We start from the raw sequence: 19,639 nt of genomic DNA, 5'->3' as shown, positions 1-19,639 counted from the left end.
ACATGCCCGGGTATACTCAGTTTATTTTTACTCTGCAACATGTCTACATCTTTCAGACCCGAGTCCTGGTTTGAATACAAGTCATTGCAGGCTACTGCTTTTCCTCTGCAACACTATCACCACAGCTGGTTTCTGTGCCATCAAAATATTCAGGCACATGCTGCTGTATCACAGAGAAAGTTGGCTAGTGATGAAATAGATTATTGTGGGGTGAAATGGAAGGCAGGAGGAGACTGAAACACCTCTCCTGTCCACTTCTCTGTTGAAAATGGCACCTTTCCCCCCACTAGCTCTGTCATGACGTGGGTTCAACCCTTAAAAACAGCTTTGGATACTTTTTTTGGGAACAAACCGTTTCTGCTGGACATGTCAGGGCACATCAGGAATTTTCTTGATGTATGGCAAGCCTTTGGAGGGACTGCAAAAGTAGTTGTTTTGCTGATACTGACTAACTCACCTATGCCTCGGGAAACTGTGGAGACGTTTGGGTCTGACATGGCTTTAGGAGAAGCAGAAGCATCAGGGATTGCATGTGGTATAGAAATGTTGTTTTGTAGAAACATTTTATTCTGAATTTTGTTTTATTCCGAAAACTTAAAAAAGATCAGGCTGTGACCAACAAAACCCAGACAAATAGATCCATGCCAGAAGGTCTTCTATCCACTGATGTTACCTTTTGGAAATATATCCTTGACTTACTTCATAACCGTATGGTGATGAGTTAAATTATTCATACAAGAACAGAAACTGAGAAATTGTAGTTCCATCAATTGCCGTACAGCAGTTTTGCCGTCACATACCCTTGAAGTCTATTTTTGACTTCTGATTTGGCATGAGTACCATCTCTGTGTGCTTATATGCTTACAATCATGGTGCATTATAAATAGCCAGCAAAACACATATCTGCAGGGGAAGTGCAGCTTTGTAATATGCTTGTATATAACAGCAAACACCAGTTTTAAGCCATGAGATGCCAGTGACCAGCATTAACCTTCGGCCTAGTAGGAATGAATAACTAGCAACAGATATGTCACACTGGGCTGCCAAAGCATGTGTTAAAGACTTGCCTTGCTCTAGATGTCTACAGCATGTCACATAACCGGTGACCGAGAGCAGCAAAGAAGGCAGCAAGAGCATGCCAGCAAATTCTTTAAATACATTTCATCATCTTTCATATCAACATAGATTTCTAGCTAAAGCTAATGACTTGGTTTTGCAAGTGAACTACTTCTCAGAAGAATCATAATCTTGTAGAGTTGGAAGGTACCCTGTGAGTCATCTAGTCCAACCCCCTGCAATGAAGGAATCTTAACTAAAGCATTCAAGACAGATGACTATCCAGGCACAGTACCACCAGGCAGGTCATGCTCCCCTAAATCCACTTCTGTTGAAAACCAAGTTGCCCAGTCATCTAACATCCTGAGACAGAAGTTCTCTGTGTAGTAATCTGGTGTGTCTAAAGCATAGAATACAATGACTTATGCTTAGGATGTCTGTTTACAACATCACTATCATAGAATCATAGAACTGTAGAATTGGAAGGGACCCCAAATAGTCCCACCCCCTGCAATGCAGGAATATCAACTAAAGCATCCATGACAGATGGCCATCCAACCTCTGCTTAAAAACCTCCAAGGAGGGAGAGTCCACCACCTTCCAAGGGAGTCTGTTCCACTGCTGAACAGCTCTTAGCATCAGAAAGTTCTTCCTGATGTTTAGTCGGAATCTCATTTCTTGTCATTTGAAGCCATTTGTTTGGGTCCTACTCTCAAGCAGGCGAAACTTGCTCCATCTTCTATTAGATATTTGAAGGTGGCTATTGTATCATCCACATATTTGATGAGTAAGCCAGGTGTGTCCCCCCCATCTAATATTTGTGCATCTGGTTCTTCCTGCCTAAGTGCAGAACCTTACATTTGTCCTTATTGAAATTCATTTTGTTAGTTTAGGGCCAGTTCTCCAATCTGTTAAGGTCATCTTGAATCCCGATTCTGTCTTCTGCTGCATTAGTTACCCCTCCCCAGGGGTGCAATCTCGCCCTCAGGATTGTGGGGGCCCGCCGCCATAACACGGATGTGTGACGTCACATCCACACACCTGCACATAATGTGTGTGATGTCACACACAAGACATGCAACATCACATCACGTTGGGGGAGGGGGGGCTCCTCCAAAAATGCAGTGCAACATTGCATGTTGTGCATGTGACATCATACGCACTATGTGCAGGTGTGTGCATGTGACGTCACACATCTGTGTTGCGGCTGATGGTGACTCTTCCATCTCCTTTCCACGACCAGAGAGGTATCCTTTTCCGTTGGGAGGGGCTCAGACTTGGAGGTAGAGAGACTCTACCTCCATGTCTGAGCCCCACCCAGAAAAGGGTGACTTGCTGGCTGTGGAGGGTGGAACTGAACTGATTCTCGGGGGCTGTGCCGCAGAGGCTGGCTGACTGCCTCTCTCCGGCTTTGCTCATTGACTTTGTGGGTGCCCAAGCACCCACGGCCCACTGAAGTTGGCTCTTATGCCGCTCCCAGCTTAGTATCATCCACATATTTGATGAGTATCCAGGCTGACCTGACAGAATATGCATACTGCAACTAATTATGGTTATTTGTGCAATTGTGAGCATGAAGTAAAGTCAAAGAATCTCTCATTTAAAGAATCTCCATAGCCCACCTTCTGGAAAGTGCTATCCCAATGCCTTATATTATTTTGGTGATAGTGAATACTTTTCTGACAACCAGTGGTGCCTAATTGAAATACTGGATCCAGGTTATGAAACTTCAGACCTGCACCTCCCTTGTTTTCCTGCCCCTCCTACTCTCAAATCTTTTTCAGGAATTGACCCACCAGTAATAGGTGAGAGACAAGCAAAACAGAAATGCAATTTTTTTCTGGATTTTTTGCTTTTTGTTGCACTCGTCAGATTAATATCCTGAGTCAACTCAAGAGGATGTTTCATAACCTGCCTATGTTTGTTTATTGATTTGCAAGCCTGGGCATCTCAATCCGGCTCTGTTTTTTCCCCCTTTGGTTGTCACCTGGCTAACTAAAAAGGCATTTTTAATTTTTACTCCTAAAACAATGAGAGCACAACTGGCAGGTTTCTGCTTGTCTAACATGTTGTAATTAATGATTCAATTCAGACTTTGATCTATTACATCTCTTAGTTTCTTGCCAATTGTAACAAAGGTCAGGAGCTATGGAGTTCATGGTATTTCACCCATATAGCATTGTTATCCATTCACTGTAGGAATAAGATGGTGAGAGAATTTGAATGCACATGCATTCTTTTGTGATAGAAATGTGTGTGAAGCTAACACCTAGATGTTCTTTAAGATAAAAATAACTCAGATAAAAACCGCTCATATGCATAGTTGTTGTGATTAAAAATGCACAACTCTTTAGCAATATGCAGGCAGCCAGATTCTAAGCATGTTTCTTCAGAAATAAATTCCACCGAGTTCCATTGTATTTGGGACTAAGCTCCTTTGAAGCTACAATAACAATACTGTAGTGGGTTCTGTTAGGTGTACCTGTGAACCAAGGTATTCTTAGCTCCTTATGGGACTCAGCTGCATGAGTGCTCCCAGGTAAAGGCTTTCCTGAGTGGCCATCATGCTGAATCAGTTTGTGTTATAACAGCTATCAAGAGCTATGTGGCAAAAAACAATACTATCAAAACTCCACAAAGTCAAGCACTGGTAGCACTAACCCTGCATGGTAGTTGATGGCTAGTGCATGAGATATGTCCTCCTCCCACTTCCGTTTCTAGTTTGATAGTATCTTACACTGGATTTCTATTCATTTATGTATGTAAAACATTTTACCTCGCTTTTCAGCTTATTGCCTGTTGTCTGCCTGCCCCCCACACCATTCAGGAAAATTGCAATGACATCAGTGCCAGGACAGCAGCTCTGCAGCACTGTCCCACCACACTGGCCACTCCTAAATATCAGCTTTGGACATGACAAGAAGTAGGGACAATAGGAAGTACAAGCTTGTGACATTTCTTGCCCTCTTTATCCCTGCTTGTCCTCAGCAACAGTCATGACACATTGTACTTGCCATCTGTCTCCACTGAGCGGCAACTTGGTGAAGGAAGTTGTCACAGTACAAGTTATACAAAAGGGTTTTTGCATTGGGGTCAGCCGTAATGGATGCAGGCTGATGTTATTCACACTGCAGCTGTGCAGCATAAGTACTTTACGCCTCCGTCATCACAGTATTGTAGCTGCTAAACTTCGTGAACTGAGTCTTTTCGTTTTGGTCAGTAACTTTCTGGACCTTCCACCTTCTTAGGCTTCTACTCAGCAGTGGCAGAAGAGAAATGTAGTGTTCCCACCCCACTCTTCCAGGTTATAACCATCACGGTCACAGCCAGTGTGGTGTAGTGGTTAAGTGCTGTGGACTCGTAATCTAGTGAACCGGGTTCGATTCCCCGCTCCTCCACATGCAGCTGCTGGGTGACCTTGGGCTAGTCACACTTCTCTGAAGTCTCTCAGCCCCACTCACCTCACAGAGTGTTTGTTGTGCGGGAGGAAGGGAAAGGAGAATGAATGAGACTCCTTTGGGTAGTGATAAAGCGGGATATCAAACCCAAACTCTTCTTCTTCCGTCTTCCTTCTTCACTCACCTTCAGTCACAAAGTAGTTTTTTAAAAAGTCACTTAAGATTACATTGCTGAGTTTTGATGCTTAAAGCAAGGATGAGGAGTTTAAGGCCCTCCCAAGGCAGTTGGATTATAACTTCCATCAGCCCCAGCTGGTGATGGTGGGAGCTGTAGTCCAAAAATATCTCCAGGGCCGCAGATTCCCCATCCCTGTCCTAAGGCATGTATAGTCATCAGAGGCATGGACAGCAACAGCAGAAAGGCCTGCAAATTGCATAAAGACAGACCTAGCCTTTTATCAGCCTCTTGTGTGCTGTGCTCTTGCCTGATCCCTGGCTCAAAAGACTAGAGGCACACCCACACCCAGGCACAGGGAACAGTGCACACTCTGTTGGATGCAAAACATGACGCAAGCTCGCACTTAGGACCTTTATTTGTGGCATCTTTAAGTACATAGCTAGCCACCACCCAGGTATGTGCCACTTCTTTGATGAGAGTATTAGGAACATGTTAGGCCACTATCAGAACCAGTGGCCCTCCATACGTTGCTGCATCATAGCTTCCATGCACCATCCCTGCTTATCAGCCAAGGTTTCTTAGCCATTTCTGCACTTTTCTTTCCTGCTGCCACCCCACCCATCATGTATAAATTGGCCTCTACTTCACAATTGAAATCTAAGCCTATACCTGTTTCACCCATTGGAGTTATCAGAAAATAGCCATAGGAGTATTTTTCTTTTATTATTTTTGTGCCCTGTGAAGCTCTTTTATTAAGTTTTAGGATGTTTCTCAGCAAGTTATTCCTTATAGGCAGACCAAACATACTCTCTTGTCTATTTTACCTTAGCCTGAAGGAACAATACACGGTCTGTACAGTTGCGCGGAATGAAAGGCACACTTTATTCAGCAGATAACCACTACTTCGTGTTTAAAGTAATTAAAGTGACAGTTATACTAAATGTCCTTGTACTTATTCCTAGTACAAAGTGGTCCATATTTTGACTTTTGGGAATGCTTTGTTATAATTTTTTGTGGGCATGCACGCACATGCACACATGTCCATGATAAGATCCCACTTTACAGGCTTCAACCCATCTTCAATGAATCCCTCTGTCATCCTGGTTCTGTCTCCTAAGCTGAGTTCTTTGCCCTCTTGGGAGGCATGGATGGGGAACTCAGCAGTGGAGAATGGTGGACTCAGGTGATCAAAATCGATGCTTGAGATGGCCTGCGCCATTCTGACTCTTTATAATTTGAGCAGAAGTGATTGCATTTGTGAACACATTTGCTCTGAATGTTTGTTCCATCCCTATCACAAAAAAAGGTCTTCCCTTGCCACCAAAAATTGTAGGTGACAGGCAAGTTTCCAGGGGAGACAATGCCTCTCTGTGGTCTTTGCATAACCCTAGAGTGCCTCTTCCCAACCTCCATTGACCTAATCTCTGAAGGCAGATGCATCTGGAGAGGAACCTCTGATGATAAATCTGATGCACTGGCAATCTTGTGCCTTGACGTCCTTTCCTCCAGAGATCTTTTATTATTGAGCCTGCTTAGATATGTAACACAGCTTATTTTATTGACTGGATGATTTTATTGATTGACCTTCTTTTCCTCCCGAAGGAATACACTGTGGAACAGTTAAAACATGCTGGGAACAATTGAGTTAAAAACATTCTAAAAGCAGCTACAGTTAAAAATGTTATTCTATCCAATGATCTTGGGTTTGCTAGGAACAGTATTCTTCAGCAACAAGAATAAACTTTGCCTTCAGTTCAGAATATAAAGAGCTGTATAGTTAGTAATCATAAAGATATTCTACTCCTTAATAGAATGTCTATTAAGAGGATATCAAGAATATCAAGAGGGAGGTAGCAGCATACTTAGGTAAACCTCAGGGTTTGCAGAAGTACCAAAAAACTTAGGGGGGAGGGGAACTCATGTGTGAAATCCCTTCAATGAAGACCGAGCATGCCCAGTGGCCATGGAATGCTGGAGGAGTTGGCACGAAACCTCCAAGGGCGAGGGTTAATAGAACGGAATATCCTGGAACAGAGCAGAGTTCCGGACAGCCAGCTAGGAACAAAACACTCCACAACACTTGCATTATTTTTTGTCATGTTGAAATTCATTGTATTTGTCATAATTTAAAGCCACAAGGGATAAAAATGAATAAAAATACAAAAATACAATAGTAGGACAACTATGAATTAAAGGTCATTTCTTCAGTATTTTAGAAGAATTACAAAATAGAATCAGTGAAACCCTCTCATTCAGGTACTTGTCGCTTCCATTGTCTTTACAAAGCAAGTTTATTTCAGTAGCTCCTTATCAGGCAATCTATTTCCATATTGGTGACGGCAGCATATTTCTGAACAGTTGGTTCTTGTTGCTGTGGACAAGAAAAATATGCAGGCTGGGAGGCACAAATTGTGCTGCTCTTGTTCTCTTCTTACCAAGAGATTCGTACCACCCTCCCTCAGTGAAATAAATTATCCTTGAGTCAGCACTACCATCCCAGAGGAGAGTTTCTCCCCCACCGCTTCCCAGACGGGACATAATAATCTATCATTCATTGTCTTGTTGAGGAAGGCTAACAAAGCGGCTGCCTTGAATTCATGCAACTGGAGCATTACGCATTCCTGTGCCTTTAAGATGAAAGCTGTTGCTATGGCTCCAGTGACGTAGTGCCACTGATGGAAGGAAATCCATGAGTGTGTGTGTTGTCTTTGACAATTCATATGAGAAGTTGCATTGCTGGCTAATCCTACAAGAGAAAACAATGAGGGGTCTAAGATGACATTGGAGCTGACAATTCAGATAAACCTTCATTAGCCCAAGAGAGGGTCCTCTTTTTTAGAAGGGCGGGAAGCCTACCCCCCAAAAAAACAACCCACCCCTCCAACGTTTCACAGGTGAAAGTAGGCACACACTTGTAACAACCCCATTCTCATGTCAACAATTATTTCCTGAGGCTTTGAATCACCACCATCATAAATTTGCTGAAGGATAATAATCTGTTTTGTTGTGTTCATTTGCACTTCCTAGCCTGTCCTGTGCTCAGGGGTGCAGCTAGGTAACCTTAGACCCTGGACTTACTGGTCTTACAGGTGAGTAGAGTCTGCATCTGGTAAGAGCATTAATATGGCATGTGGGAGGAGGTAGCAGACATTTAAAGTGGGCTCTGTTAGGTGCTACACAGTTTTCAAATTTCATACCATGGCCAATTCCAAATCTCTAGAATATAAAACTCTATTGTTATTCTTCCTTGATAGGAAGAAAACACAGGAAATGATGCAGTTTTTAGATGTGCAAAGCTGGATATTAGTTTTAGGTGGTATGCTAGCGTAATGAAGAGTTCTAGAGAACTTGAAAGCTTGCATACTATCTTGTGACATTTTTGGTTGGCTACAATAATGGTAGGGATGCAGGTGGCGCTGTGGTCTAAACCACAGAGCCTAGGGCTCGCTGATTGGAAGGTCAGTGGTTTGAATCCCTGCAATGGGGTGAGCTCCCATTGCTTGGTCCCAGCTCCTGCCAACCTAGCAGTTCAAAAGCATGTCAAAGTGCAAGTAGATAAATAGGTACCACTCTGGCGGGAAGGTAAACGGCTTTTCCGTGCACTGCTCTGGTTTGCCAGAAGCGGCTTAGTCATGCTGGCCACATGACCCGGAAGCTGTACGCTGGCTCCCTCGGCCAATAAAGCGAGATGAGCGCCACAACCCCAGAGTCCGCGACTGGACCTAATGGTCAGGGGTCTCTTTACCTTTTACAATAATGGTAGCCAAAGTCCTAATGAGGAGTTGTTGTTAATGAATTTCCTTACTGTTAAGCTGAGAGAGACCTCTGTTTGAAACCCGGGAGAGCCACTTTGTTTCAGTAGACAATACAGTTAGATGGACCAATTTATGTCTCAACATAAGGCAGCTTCCTATAGTTCAGTTGGTAGAGCATAAGACTCTTAATCTCAGGATTGAGATTAACCCCACATTGCAGGGGGTTAGACCCTCATAGTCCCTTCCAACTCTACAATACTATGGTTCCGTGGTTGCTAATTGCTGGTGACATTGTGGTGACTATGAATGAACATGCACCTGAGGAAGTTCCCCCCCTTGCAATCAAACAGTATATAAATGTAAAGAATTAAAAAATAAAATAAAAGGTTGCTTCCCTGATTCCCAAAGTTCACCACCTCTGCCAAAATTAGGTTTGAAAGAAGTCTTCTACTGCAGTAAATAAAGTCAGTTGTGCTGTGTATTTGGTTGCATTTTGTGTGTGGCACCCATGATAGTTTCTCCAGTTTGCAAATTTGTGCACAAGCCCAAAAAGATTGGCAACCCCTGCTAAAAACGATAGTCAAAGCATAATGCATTTGGGGTTTCTGATTACCTGATTATGTTCCTCTATGGTGTTCTGTAGCCAAGCCTGCCTTCCACTCAGCTTCTTTGAATGAGAATTGTTGTGTGCCCAAGGAACATAAATTCACACCTGTTGCTATTCCATTTCTCCCAACCCTTCCGTTATGCGGCATATGAATGCAGGCACTGTTCCTGTCCCAGCAGCTGGGGGCTCTGACTACTGCTCCCTATAGGTCATTAAAGATTAACTTTTAATGAGAAACTAACACTTTCAATGTCAGTTTGGAGGGTATGAAAATAAGCAAATGCCAATCAGGCACATTGGTGTCCCTTGTTCCTCAGCCTCTCCCATTTTTATTTTCTTTCTGCTGCTTGTTTCTCTCATCTTCACCTCCCCTCCCTCTATTGACATTTGTTAGACTGTAAGGTCTTTGGGGCACAAAGCTGTTCTTTCTCCCCTCTCTGCAAGGGCCCAAACAGTCATGATATTATATGAATGCATCTAGAAGTTTTGGTCTCCCACCTCTTTTAACGGCAGTAGCCAAAGGGGAACCCAAGCAGGATCTGGCCTGCAGTGTGTAGGAAGTGAAGATTACCAGGGCCTCTGCTGTCTTAAATCTTCAACAGAGATGTGTGGCATGGAGCTTGGGAGAGATGTAAGCCCCCCACCTTGAGAATTCTAGGGACATACCACAGCTGAGTGGCAGTAGAGCACATGCTGTGCATGAGAAGGTATCAGGTTCCATCCTTGTCATCAAGTTAGTGGAAAGTGTGAAAAAACAAGCCTGAGACCCTGGAAGGCCACTACCAACTAGAATAGCCAATGCTGAGCTATGGCTTATCTACATTTACCTTCTTTCTTTCTTTCTTTCTTTCTTTCTTTCTTTCTTTGGCCCCATGAAGTCCCACTCTTTAGTCCTCAATCAGAACAAACGTCAATTTGGGTTTTCTGTAGGTTGCTGTTTGTTCTGATTAGACTTTAAAGGGCAGGGGTTTTTGTGGGGAAAGCTGTGGAGCAAAAAGAAAGGGAATGCCCAGACATGGAGCTTTAAATCACAGACCATGCCTTGAAAGAGCAGAGGGAAGGTAAGTATGGATAATCCCCTAGATGGACACACAGTCCAATTTGTCTTAAGGCAGCTCCCTGTGTTCCTGGGCTAAGTTCCTCATAGATCTAAGTAAGACAGCAGCAAGACCTAATGGATGACAAGAGAAAAAAGATCTATCTTTCAGAAGAATGGACACCTTGCTCTGTTAAATAGTTCTGTACCACTCCTAGACTCTAGTAGGACTGAGATACCCTTAATTGCTAATTGCAAGTGCAGAGCAAGTGCAGAGTGTGGCTCAGGTTGGGGCTTGAAGGTGGAAAACCCAGTTCTCTGCTCAAACATGAATCTCCCTAGAAAGCCTTGGGCAAACCACCATATCTCATCTTAACCGACTCACACAAGCATAGAACCCACAAAAATTATACTACATCATCATCACATGCACACACCAAAAAAAACAACAACACTCACACCTTACAAAGTCCAGATAATCCAGACCCATAGATGCACCACACCCCAGCTCCAAGTGCCTGCTTCAGCTTGCTATCCCAAAGGTAATGGCAAGCAAAGGGGGAACATTTTCAGATAGCGGCAGAGCAGTGACAGTACTGGGTGGGCAGCTGCAACAGTGGCTGAAGGGCCATTACTGAGTTATGGCTTCTGGTGACAAAGGGACTTGCCACTCTCACTTGGAAAGTCAATTGGCAGCAGTTAAGCTCACTGTGCAGCCTCAGGTCATTCAAACTGTGTGGGTGGAGAGTGCGTTTTCACGCTTGGGCACAGCAGACCAAAAATATGTTTTAAAAACAAAGGAGCTGAAAGTGAAAACAAAGGAAAAGGTCTTGCCCTTTGCTTTTCTGGCAAGAAACCAGAAAGCAAAGCAAAAAATGAACTGGCTGGTTTCCCTTGTCATTATTGTCTGCCCAGTTTTCCAAGCACCATAGCACCTGCTGCGTTGGTAACAGCACTCACAGTGCTGTTCTAAAGCCAGGAGGCTGAGGGTAGCTAACCATGGCTGCAACAATCTACCTACTTCCCTGCAAATATGCCCCATTGAACTCAATGGGACGTACCTCAGCAGGTAAACCGAAGACTGGGATAGCCGGTCTAGAGTCATTTTGCTGCCTGAAGCAAAGGACAAAATCATGCAACTGTCCATTCCTCATACATAAGCCAGTCAGACTTGAATCTTACCTCACTACTGAGGCAGGATCCTGAGGGCAGCAGACTAGCTTGGGGGATTGCAAAGCAAACTGCAGCACTCCTTGTTCCACAGCCCTCAGCACCTGCCCCCTGACTGATGCTGCCACAGTCATCACACTTTGCTTAATGAGAGTAGCCAGCAAAAAGAACGTAAGTTTACCCTGCCAGGATGTCCTTAGAACCTGGAACAATCCGCAAGATTATCCTTTCAAAAATAATATCGTGAATGAAACAGAAGCTTTAAAACCCAATACACCAGGATTTTTATATTTTAGCTTGCAGTAAACAAACATTTTATCTGTTGTTACCTTAATTTATTTAATAATTAATCAAATGACTTAATAATCCTTATTTCTTATTGGCCCCCCTCCTAACAAAGTACAACTCATAAACATGGCACACAAGCAAGGGACAGAGGGCAATAGCACAAAATCCTTTTGCTCACTTCTTTCTCTCCACTACCAATCTGACTCCCTTTGTCTCTGTCTCTGTCTCTTACACACAAGTGTCATTTCCTGGATTGGATTCCACTGTTATGGAAACAACTCTTTCATTCTCTAAGAGATTTCAGAAGGTGTGAGGGAGGCCCACACTGTTCTGGGAAACTGGAAAGAGAGGCCAGAGGCATGTACAAATGAGAACAGCAGAGTGCTTTTCTCATTCATCCAGTCTTCCCCACCCCCTTCCTGTCTGTACTGTAAGCCATTAGGCAATTGAGGTTTCCTCCTGCGCTTCCTGAAATATTTTTGGAAGGCAGTAGATAGAAGACAGAAATTTGCTAGCAAGCATCTGAGGACATCCTTTCTCTATTACTGTATTGGTGTTGCATCACTCATCGGTAAGCCCAGGGGCAGGCAACCTAAGGCCCGGGGGCCGGATGCGGCCTAGTCGCCTTCTCAATCCGGCCCACAGACGGTCCAGGAATCAGCGTGTTTTTACATGAGTAGAATGTGTACTTTTATTTAAAATGCATCTCTGGGTTATTTGTGGGGCCTGCCTGGTGTTTTTACATGAGTAGAATGTGTCCTTTTATTTAAAATGCATCTCTGGGTTATTTCTGGGGCATAGGAATTCGTTCATTTCCCTCCAAGAAATATAGTCTGGCCCACCACATGGTCTGAGGGATGGTGGACCTGCCCACAGCTGAAAAAGGTTGCTGACCCCTGGGTAAGCCCTTGCCCAAAGTATCTTGAGGTTTGTCCACTGAGGTGAGGAGAGTTCTGCTCAGAGGACAAGACCCCCTACCATCAGCCTCACTGATGTGGTCCAAAGGAAAGCCAAGCAATTTCTTTGGCACCAGCTTGGTTGCAGGAGTTGCTTGAAGGAGACGTACAATGTGCCACCCACTCTTAGGGACTCCACTCTGATTTGTGTAGGGTTTATTCCTTTGCCTTTCCTTGTCCTGAAGATATTCTGCAAGGCAGCAAAGGTTTAGGATCAGAGTTTTTCTTCTTCTATATGGCTCCCTTTCCAGGTTGATGAGCCCTGGTAAACATGCTTAACATTGCACTGCAAGTTTGGCTGGATTGTATTCATGATGTACCAGATATGTTTTAAGGATTTACCATCCAAATGCCATCAACTACAAATTCACCTGAGGCACAACAACTGCACTTGACTCCTTCTTTTTGGCCGTTGGATAGTAAAACAGCATCAGTCCATGAAGGACAACAAGAGTAAAAAGCACATCACCTGACAGAGGACCACACAGTTGCTGCAGCTGGGGGATGAGCTAGGATGAAAGCCAATGGGAGCTGCCACAACAACCTAATGTTAATGGAGGCAGGGGAGAGAGATGCTGCTTCCAAGGTACATTAAGTGTTGGAGGAGAGAGAAGCAACAACAACGTAATTATATGTTAATAATTTTAGGTAAGCTGCCTTGAGGATCCTTCTGGATCAAAAACCAAGACGAAAATAAAATAAAATATATAATACCTTCAGGCAATTTTAGTAATTAATATAGCAGCAATCATCTCAGGAAACATTCTCTGAGGGCTCCTGAATCACAGTAAAAATAGAAGCATAGCATAGTGTTGTTTCAGTATTAAAGGAAACTACAATTTGAAATACTAAGAATTACAATAATTACATTGCTATTAGTGACTCTAAGAAAGCTTACTCAATACTTAATTGGCAAAAAAATTATTTGTTTCTGAAGCCTTTGGAGTCATTTCAAGGCAATGCAAATTACTGTTTTATGTTCATTGGACATGAGTGCATTATTTTTAGTGCTACAAATAGAAATAACAGCTGTCATTTACACAGCCCAGCCCCTTGCAAAGTAGTTGAAAGACACACCCAAGCAGCAGCAGCAGCAGCAGCAACAACAACAACAACACAATAACAGCAGACAAGCCAAGAATATGTTGAGTCTGCCACTTCTGTTTTCATTTTTTGAAAGCTGCACAACTGGAAGCCTGGACAAAGCAACCCAAATTGGAGTGTCCCATCAGATAGTGTAAGGATGGTGTGCCCAATATCACCTCTTGTATTATGGGGACAGCTCAGCATATGTCAGTCCTGCCAGCCCTCCTGTCATCTGAATAAATAGACATAGGAGTGATACATACTAGGAAGCCTGGAGGTTTGGGTGAATGGAAGGATCACATCCAGTGTGGCTCCCAGTGTGTTTCTGGGCACAAATCAGAATATTGACTTAATAAAGATGTATTCCTCATGCTCTGGACTCATTTGGTTACTTCTCCATTGCCTTGCCCAAAAGAGCTATGTTGGGCAAGATCCAAGAAGGAAGTCAGATAGACAGCCGCAAGCACCTTGTCCAGATCTGTAGGCCTCAAAAACCAGAACTGATCCCATGTAGGAAGTGGATCTGCAGAAAAACCTCACAGCATTAGCTTGTAAGGTACAGATTCTTGGCACCAGAGCACAGTGGTTTAGGACGCACATGGAGAATTTGGGATAAAGAAAAGGTTTATCCTGATCATTAGAGTCTTAACTTGAAACTAATTGTTTCATAATGTAATTTTGAAAGCTATTCTCCATAATACCAGATTTAAAAGTTTAGTGCAAGAAAGCCATACTAAGCACCTTTGGAGGGCGACACTAATGCTAATTGAGCTTGATAATCTTGTAAATCTCGCTCGTTAGTGTTGAACAATTCTTTAGCTACACACCAACCCTTTTCTGTATTAGCCTAGACCATAAAGAGAGAGAAAATATACTAAGGGCTCATTCACACTTTGCTCCACACTTTCTAGGCATAGGTCTGTGTTTTCCAGACCCCTGTCCAGGTGGTTTCTTTTCCCCCATTTTTCTTTTGGTCCTGGCACTTCCCCTGGGAAAACCCATGCTTTACCACTGAAATACATTATACGCTTTATACCCCATATATGCACACTCAACCACTTTGATCTGTGGCACTGCACTGTTACTCATTTCACATTTATAATAACTGATCTTTTAATGGCAGCACCTACACTTTGGAACTCCCTGCCTTTTGACACCAGGCATGTTCCTTCACTGTACCCTTTTTGGCACCTTCTAAAAACATTTTTGTTTAGACAAGCCTATCCAGATATCTAGAATGCTGATATGGGTGCCAATCTGCTATTGATTGTTTTAAAATGTTGCTTTTACTGATAATATCACTGCTTTATTCTTTTTGTAAACTGCTCTGTGTTTGTGTGAAACAACCAAGCGGTGCATAAATTCTATGAAATAAATAAAATAACTGTTGAGGGTGATCATTGTAATCAGCATTGTGTCCAAGGGGGCCCCATTACCCACTTCAAAGTTGACTCCCACTTCCCTTTCCCAGGCGCAATATTTTTCCTACCCGAGGGCAAAGCCTCATAAGGCTACAAGACTACAGAAGAAGCCTGGGGTGGTGTGGTGTGGCTCATATGTTCCTGCGGCCAGGCTAGGAATGTGAGAGCAGGCAGGCTTTCACTGATAAAACAGCAACTAGCCACAATGTGTAATATGGGAATGCTGGATGTAATTGGTGAATCAACCCACCCACAGGTATAGTTGGGTTTCTGTGTTTAGTGCTTGCAGTAGCTGAGAAACAATTGCAGAAACTGCAGCTGGGCCATACATTCTTCTGGACCTGTTTTGCAGAACCTGTTGCTGTGGACTGGTATTCAGATTTCTGGAATGCTTCCTTTCTACTTGAACATACTTATATAGTCCCAGAGACCACACATCATTGCACTCCAGTCCCAAATGGACCACTGAAAAAGTCTGGCTCCTTAACACCACTATAATCTGAGGGGTCCTGGCCAATTGGAAAGAAACCTTTGCCAATCTGATGACTTCCAGATGTTCCCACCAGCTCCTACCTTCCACTTTTAAAACGGGTGGGGAATTTCTGGTATGTGAGCCAATGTTGGCCTGTTGGCCTCCCCAATTTGGCCCACTAGGCTGTTTGGGTCAAGCTGTGCCTGCCTACCCTGCACCAGACATCATATTGGACATACTGCTGGAGAGTGGGTTAAGCCACTGTGCTGCTTGGGCTTGCCAATTGAAAGATTGGCGGTTCGAATCCCTGTGACGGGGTGAGCTCCCATTGTTCGGTCCCAGCTCCTGCCAAACTAGCAGTTCGAAAGCACACAGTGCAAGTAGATAAATAGTTACCGCTCCAGCGGGAAGGTAAATGGCATTTCCTTGCACTGCTCTGGTTCGCCAGAAGCGGCTTAGTCATGCTGGCCACATGACCCGGAAAAACTCTCTGCAGAAGCGGACGAACACCAGCTCCCTTGGCTTTTAAAGCGAGATGAGCGCCACAATCCTAGAATCGTTCACGACTGGAAATAATTGTCAGGGGTCCCTTTACCTTTTTACTGGCGAGACCTTTAGTGGATGTTCTCTGAAGCACCTCCCCCCCCCCCCTTTATTAAAGTTCACTGGAGCAACCTTTAATGGGGGGGGGTGCTTTAGAGAGTGGTTTGCCTCTCTGTAGCATTTCCCCCTCCCCATCTTTAACATCACTCCAGCAAAATATTTTCAGGTGGTCAGTGTCTGTCAATTATGTGATCTGGTAATGTCATGCAACTGACAAGTGGGTAGCCCTGCCCACCTGTCAAATTTGGCCAGTGAGGCTGATCCTGATAAGGATCTGGCCCGTGGAGCCAAAAAGGTTCACTGTCCTTTAAAACACCCCACAGTTTTAAAACACCTGCAGAACACTGATATAGAAGATTAATAATCAGGTATCTCAACTGATTTAAAAGAAGGCTCTGTATTTCAAATCCTCCCACTACACCTTCTCCCCCCCACCCCCGGTCTAGTGCACCCTCCTGCTACAAATCTGATATTTGCCCTTGGGGGTGGAATACAACAAAAGCCCCTGCATTTTCTCCCTGTCAGTGAAAGTAGGAGTTTATTCCTGTGTGTTTCACTGAGTTATGTGGGAACACCCCCACCTCTGACATCATGGCTCCAATCAAACTGAGAGCCCCTATGCCTTATTTTAATAGGTGGTTGAAGATGCAATCCTCTACAGAATCACTAAGAGTCAGCCCCATTTCTGAGTACGTACGTTTGGGCTAGCACTATGTGTCTCCTGCATCACATATTGTCTGACCTTCACTTCAACATGCAGAGTGTTAGAGCTGAAGACAACAGGCTGACTTAGCTCTCAGCCCCCACTTGTGGTCAGATAAGTCATAAAAATAGCAGGAATAAGGCTGGACAGCAGCTGGTGTCAGCTGCCTCATCGCTAGTCATGATGACGTGTTTATGTGGAGAAATAACAGATGTGGAAACAAACAGAAGTTGACGTTACGTTACAGGAGAAACACGACAGGAACAGGGAGATTTTCGGAAGGGGGGAAGAGGAAAGTCTCCTAGCAACAGGATGAACAACTGTTTTTAGAAGGGAGCTTGATTTGGCTAAAATTGGGAAGGGTTGGGTGGGGCTGGTAGACTTCATTTAAGTTTCCTCTCCCTTCCCCCCGTAAGTTGTGCACTGATAGAGGCACCATTCCTCATGCCCCATGCATTACAGTTACTTTTCTCCAGCAACTTTTCTTTTTAGTCGGGGCCAGAAGAAGAAGAGTTTGGATTTGATATCCCACTTTATCACTACCTGAAGGAGTCTCAAAGCGGCTAACATTCTCCTTTCCCTTCCTCCCCCACAACAAACACTCTGTGAGGTGAGTGGGGCTGAGAGACTTCAGAGAAGTGTGACCACCCAGAAGGTCACCCAGCAGCTGCATGTGGAGGAGCGGGGACGCAAACCCGGTTCCCCAGATTACGAGTCCACCGCTCTTAACCACTACACCACACTGGGAATCAGGAGACTGACATAGAGAAGAGGGCAAAGAACCTGTGACCACCCAACAGCTATAGGACTCCAGATCCAATTAGCCCCAGCCAACATCAGGGGTAATAGGCATTGTGGTACAACACCTGAAGAGTCACAGGCTTTGCACCCAAGCTGTACAGCAGCCTTCACCAACCTGGTGCCTTCCAGATGTTTTGCACTAAAATTCTCATCATTCCTATCCATTGGCTGATGTGAGTTCTAGTTCAAAACTACTGGAGGGCAACAGGTTGTGGAACCTCTGAGCTGTTGTCCCATTTCTTGGTGGTCAGGCCACCACAGGAGCATGCCTTCTACACTTTTTGTCAACGAAAGGCTGAAAAGGAGTGTAAGAGACACGGTGTGCTCCCCGCTGTCCCTTAACACCAGAAAATGGGAGACCACTCAATTCAACCACCTTGCATTTAGCTCCCTTCACTGCCACCGGGAAGCTTTCCCAGTGGGAAATGAGAGTTGCCCAATAAGAAGAACCCTGTAGCTGGAGCAGGCTTGTGGTCCATCTAGCCCAGCACTCTGTTCTCAAAGTGGCCAACCAAATGCCCCAATGGGAAGCCTGCAAGCAAGACCTGAGTGCAACAGCACTCTCTCCTCCTTTGGCTTCCAACAGCTAGAATTCAGAAGCATATCACTTGTGACTGTGGAGGCAAGAGTGCAGCCATCCAACACAGTGTCCATCAGGGAATTAATTATTTAACTATCTTGTCTTCCATCTTTCTTCAGTCATGGATCCCAAGGCAGGATACATGTGACCACCATGAAGTCAGACCCTTTCAGACAATGGCTGGACTCAAGGTGGCAGCCTCATGTGCCTAAACAGTCTATATTCCACAGAGTAGCCACTTGCGGGGTGAGGTGGCCATGTGTCTCAGAGCAGCTCTACACAGTAACTTTTGAAAGGGGAGTCATGTAACTCCCAAGATGTGCTTGCCCAACCAGCGTGCCAACAACTTCAGGCTGCATCTCCTGATACCAAGGCCAATTAGAACACCTTGATCACTTTCGGCAGAGAACACCCACTCACCTTTTATTTTTTTCATGACTGCATACCTGCAGTAGAAACCCTGCCAGGATTACTGTGTAATTAATGGCAGAAAAACACTTGGGTGTTGTGGAAGTAGCAGAGCACCTGCCTTGCATGCAGAAGGTACCAGGTTCAACCCCCAGCATCTCCAGGCAGGACTCAGAAACACCCCTGTCTGAATCCCTGGAGAAATGCTGTGATTCATTGTAGGCAATGCTGAGCCAAACAGACCAATGTTCTGACTTGATATAAGGCAGATACCTTAACGCATGGACAACAATGGTCACAGTCTTGCTCTCTGCCTGCATAGTAATAATTTCCCAAAGTTGCCCAGACTGATTCAACCCCAAAATGTTAAGTCAACCCATATGAACATTTGTCTCTTGAATCAATTACAGTGGTACCTCGGGTTAAGAACTTAATTCGTTCTGGAGGTCTGTTCTTAACCTGAAACTGTTCTTAACCTGAAGCACCACTTTAGCTAATGGGACCTCCTGCTGCCGCCGTGCCGCCAGAGCACGATTTCTGTTTTCATCCTGAAGCAGAGTTCTTAACCCGAGGTAATATTTCTGGATTAGCGGAGTCGAGTCTGTAACCTGAAGCGTATGTAACCTGAGGTACCACTGTAGTGGCTGATGACCACTGGAGCTGGTGAGACAGTGGGCAGGGCAGCTAATGGGCAGTAGAGCCCGAAAGTCAATAGAGATACTCATCTTACTTGTTTACTTCCCATCCTCCTCCATTTCAGAAATATAGTGGACACTTAAGCGATGTTCAAAAACAAGCACCAGATACTTAAGACCAAACCAGCAACAAGTTGGATGCCTCTGGAGGAACGCAACACCATACTATTATGTTCATTCCATCGGGGCAAGCATTTCTGCTTGCCAGATTAAAGGATCTCCTGCCTCCTCCTACAATGTACTGTTCTGGGGATTTTCTCAACAAGCCAGAGTTGATTTGGGGAGGGCACATGGGGGAGGAGAGGGTGAAATCCCCATTACGCTAGCAGGATTTGTGCTGGCTTCTACTAATGCAATGGTTGAGTTCAAATTTTATACCTTATACCTGGAGAGCTGGACAGGAAAAATTCCAGGGAGTCTCTGAGT

The sequence above is a fragment of the Podarcis raffonei genome, chromosome Z (assembly GCF_027172205.1).
Source record: "Podarcis raffonei isolate rPodRaf1 chromosome Z, rPodRaf1.pri, whole genome shotgun sequence".
Lineage (NCBI taxonomy): Eukaryota > Metazoa > Chordata > Lepidosauria > Squamata > Lacertidae > Podarcis > Podarcis raffonei.
Note: the sequence above shows the minus strand (reverse complement) of the source record.